The following is a 5,062-nucleotide window of genomic DNA, read 5'->3' on the forward strand; positions in this document are numbered from 1 at the left end:
AAAAAAAAAAAAAAAAAAAAAAAATACAAAGTTGCCTTAAAAATGTATTAAATATGTTTAATACTATTTTTAATAATAATAATAATTATTATTATTTTTACATATGTAACAAATTTTATATTACCTTTGTTCTGCTTTTGAAAAACTTGTTAGAAATCATGACATTAATGACAGTTTTTACATCTAAAATTCTTATAATGCAATGTCAGCGTAATAAAGTAAATATTTTATGACAATTACTTTATTTGAATGACAGTCCTAGCATTTAACAGTAATAAATAATAAACTAAATCTATTTTAAATAGGTTTATATCTATACGATTATAATATTGTGCATACAATATCAACTAAAAAAGCAAATATTTTCCAGATAATATTTTAATAATTTCTAGATAATATTTTAATAATTTCTTTAGTATAACGACAAAATAAATGTATATTGCCTTATGAATATATCTCATTCATAATGTGAGGGTCTCTCTCACCGAACCTGACACGGGAGTCTCTCTCTGTTTCTCTCTCTCTGAGTGGACCGGCCTGCCTCAGTGCTCATGCAGGAAGTTGTGTACAGTAGATAACAGAGAAAACAGGAGGAGGGGGCCAAACTTCTTCCTGAAATGGGACAGCAGTAATTAGCAGAGACCGGGGAATAGCATTTGTTTTCCTTGGGCAGCTGAACATGAAATTAAAGCTTTATCTGGAGGTAACAGACCATTGGTCCCGGGGGTCAAACTCATGTAGGTGGACTCACATGAGTGGATCACCCAAAAAAAAAATCTATAGAATGTCTGTTTTACAGTTTATATGCAGTGGGGTAATTTTAAACCATAATACTCTCATATTACTAAGACATTTTCTGTTTAAATTCTGACGTCTCTCATTTTCACTCATTATGTTCCTGTAATTGCAGCTCTTGCTGCGTAGTATCCCTCTACTGATACCTCTATCGCTCTGTCTACACCAAAGAGGGAGTCCCGAGGAGCTGTAAGGCTATATAAAGCCATTTGCCGCAAAACTCCACCAGTTTTTGCCCATAGTCTTCCCACAGTTGAGCTGCCAAGCCGACACACATTTTCCTGGCTGGAGTTCAGGAAAGTGCTGCTCCAAGCTGAAGGATGGAAACTTCAGACTGCCTTTGCCTGGATACAATAAAAAACACACAAACACAGGGCCGGGTGATTCAGAATGATGCAGACAGTGCCTTCTTTTATCAGGAAGGGGCTCACCTGGTGGACACGTCCCTTATCAGACCTCTGTTCCCATTAGTACCAGATACAAGCCATTATAAACACACTGTCTGACATGTAATGAACCGTAACTGTTCTTCAAGTTCAGTCTTTACATCCATCATTCCTACTGTCAACATACTACAAACCACAAGGGAAAATGTCTGTTTAATTTTGTTGTGTCCCACATTTAAGTTCAGTGAGTCATACACGCCTCAAAACGCAACATTCCCGTCTCTCACAAATGATACAGACGGCTCTGCTCAAATAAATGTTGCAATTGAATGCAGATGACAAAGAATAAAGGAACTTGCCCTGGACCAAAACTGTACAGTGCCTTAATTTCTACACAATACGGGCTCCTGTATAAATAGTGTGCAGCCAAATTCTATATGAATGAAAGAAGTGTCAAAGTTAGGATAGAAGGTAAATTAAACAAATCTAAAATTAAATCAAATTGCGTCCAGGAACTGTGAGGGGTCAGCTGACTTTTTTATTTAAATATATTTAAATGACTTAAATATAAATATTTTCTATTATGTATTATTTATTTTACAAAATATTCTGTTGAAGATGATAAAATATGCAAAAAAATGTATATCATTACTGCTATCTTTAGAAATATCAAGACCAATCTTTTATTGACAACCCTAGTTTTATCGCAATAAATAAAAAAACTATCATAAAGGCAACTGGCTCTTTTAACTGAAAGGTTGAGACCAAAAAGTTGTGTTACATTTTTTGACCTTTGGTGAACTGATCTGGCCTGATATTCTTTCAGAAAACATCCCTTTTCCAGGCAGAGTACTGTACAATTGTAGTAATACAAACTCCAAACCCGAACTGTTGAAGAGAGGGAACTCCCTGACTGAGTGTTTATAGCCAGGCCCATCCAGGAACCCAACATGAGGAACATTCTGTCAACACACGCCGCAGCCTCCTGCCACACGAATACACAGTTCCAGTTCCCACAGCGTTGCCATGACAACAAAGAGCCCATTACATAATGCTGCGGTGACCCACTCTTTCCTGCAACGGACTCCAGGCAGGATATGTTCGAGTTGTGATGAATGTGAGCTCTCGGTGAGATTTTCCCTGATGCGCCACATGCAGAAATGAATCTGAGATCATGAGATTTCAGGTAAAGATCAAGTATCCAGGGTAAAATTAGTGGAGAAATAGTGTAATTAAAGTAATTGTTCATAGTTCACCTTCATGTAGTTCCAAACCTGACTTTGTTTCTTCAGCGGAACAAGACCTGTTTTTGTCCATACAATGAAAGTCAATGGGGTTCAAAACTTGAGAAACTTGAGAGTTTCTCTTAAACCGAAGCACATGTGTTTGACATTAACATTCGGAGACGATAAAGCGATACAGTTAACAGACATCAGAAACAAAAGGAGGAACAGATGTAAGGTAGGATCACAGAGGGCGACGTCAGCTGGCTAAAATGATCCGAGGACATCCCTGCTTGCCACGTGGGTCAGCTGTGTGGGAGAACTCTTCTTCTGGAGCGGGGAACACCTCCTGTCAGTGGAAGCCCATACAAATGGGACAGAGAGCATAAATCTTCCCCCTGAGGCCTAAGACACACCCTCATCCTCTGGCTCGCATTGTCCTCCAGCTTGAGGAAACGACTGCAACTCTTTTTGGGTAGGAGATGTGAAAACGGTTCCTCTGAGAGATGTCTACTTTTACCATGTGGCTCTGGCGTTTATCAGGTTTAAAACAACAGATGGGAAGATGGTTGAGGGATGTCTCAATGAGGCATAGCAGATGTAAGAGGCGTCATTAATCTTCTTCAACGTGATGTTGATGGGAGGCACCTACCTGAATGGGAAAAGACCAAAGATTATATTATAAAATGTAAAATTGTATCATAAATTCTTCAAATCACAACAAAAAAATAGGTGATTTCTTGTTTTTGAGTCACTGTTTCAACTATAAGGTGGGGATCCTTCAGCTTAAAAGGGATAGTTCACCCAAAAATGACAAATTTGTCATCATTTACTCACCCTTATGTCACAAAAAAATATATTTAGTAAAACTTTGGGAACCAAATCTTATTAGGGTCCATTTACGTCCATTGTATTGACAAAAAAAAAAAACACTGAGACATTTCTCAAAATATCTTCTTTTATGTTCAACAGAAGAAAGAAAATGACTATTTATAACTACTTTTATTTATTTTTTTATACATTTAAATTGTTTTTTTATGACCGACATATTTCTCTTGATTATTTAAGATGGCCAGGTCTGGTGGAATTTTGTAAATGCAGACACATGATATGAAAACAACAGGGCACGCACCAGCTGGATGCATTGACATGAATCAGAAGTTGTTTTCAAACCAAGCATCAGCATAGCAATATCATCTGGAAGATATTAAAAAACGTTTTATCAGGGCGTGTCGCTATCTTTTCAGCCTCCCACATTTTCTCACTCTTTCTGTTTGTCTTATACAACACACATAAATTCATCCCAAACAGATGAGCTGTGAAAACAGAGGTGTGTCTGAAGCAGCTAACCGCGACCATTATACAGTGGAAGCAGTGCTAAGGGAACTTGGGACACTTGGGAATTCACAAAAATGTCATTCCTCCCCTGTCTCCTTGGAGTTCATTGTGAGTTGCTAAATTTATTGCATGGAAAGATTCCAAATGTTTGGCAGAAAACGGGGTCTTGGCCATTGATATGTCTATTTGAAAGATAACCGGCTTTGACTGAACTCTGGAGGCCAAAAAGATGGAGAATCTTGGGTTATGAGGGAGAAATACTTGAGGTTTAAAGATATAGTTCACACAAAAATGAAAACTCTTGCATCATTTACTCACACTCGAGTCGTTCCAAAACTGTATGACTTGCTTTCTTATGTGGAACACAAATTGGATAATTGGAAAAATGTTTCAGGGTTATTATTTTTTTCATACAATGAAAGTCTCATTCCAATATTGTTTTGAAGCCTATCGGTATCCATTATGTAGACAGTTAAAACATTCCTCAAAACATACTCAGTTGTGTTTGACAAAAAGTGTCTACTTTTTGAGGCCAATGTAATTTATATGTTATTTATGCAAAGTCTCATCTAACCAAATGCAAATTTTTTTATTTGATTCTTAGTATTTCATGCAAAAAAAAAAAATTGGAATGCTTTTTAATACCTTTATCAAGCAAGGACACATTTAACTGATCAAAAGCTACTGCAAAGACATTTATAATGTTACAAAGATTTCCATTTAAAATAAAAGCTGTTCATTATATTCATATATCATATATTCAACTTGATGTTCAAGTACCATGGTCTCCACAAAAATGCTGAAGAGCACAACTGTTTTCAACATTGATAATAATAGAAAATGTTTCTTGAGCAGCAAATCAGCATATTAGAATGATTTCTGAATGATCATGTGACACTGAAGACTGAAGTAATGATGCAGAAAATTCAGCTTTGCCATCACAGGAATAAATGACATTTTAAATATTTTAAAACAGAAAACAGTTGTTTTAAATTGTAATACTACTTCACAAAATTAGTTTTTTATTGCATTTTGATTAAATAAATGTAGCTTAGGGGCGCATAAGAGACTTCAAAAACACTGAGACATTTCTCAAAATATCTTCTTTTATGTTCAACAGAAGAAAGAAAAGTAAAGTGAGTAAATGATGACAGAATTTTCATTTTTTCGTAAAGTATCCATTTACAATGGTGCCATACTCTTTAGATTACATCATGACCGTTTGAATGCACAATGTGGTTACTTGTCAACAAATGCATGTTTTTGTATCGGCTACAGGCTAAGTATTCCCCATTTCGATTCCAAACCACTTTTTATGTG

General features: G+C 36.1%; 1 protein-coding gene across 1 annotated transcript in view; it reads right to left on the minus strand.

Annotated features, from left to right (window-relative positions):
- cav2 (caveolin 2) overlaps positions 1-2,964 on the minus strand; it is an 18,756-nt gene extending 15,792 nt beyond the window's left edge. Inside the window, exon 1 of the mRNA XM_016475167.1 lies at positions 2,960-2,964. The gene's annotated coding sequence lies outside the window, so the exon portion shown is untranslated. The remainder of the gene's footprint in view (positions 1-2,959) is intronic.
- Between the last annotated feature and the right edge of the window lie 2,098 nt (positions 2,965-5,062).

This window comes from Sinocyclocheilus anshuiensis, unplaced genomic scaffold, assembly GCF_001515605.1.
Source record: "Sinocyclocheilus anshuiensis isolate Anshui unplaced genomic scaffold, SAMN03320099.WGS_v1.1 scaffold288, whole genome shotgun sequence".
Taxonomy (NCBI): Eukaryota; Metazoa; Chordata; class Actinopteri; order Cypriniformes; family Cyprinidae; genus Sinocyclocheilus; species Sinocyclocheilus anshuiensis.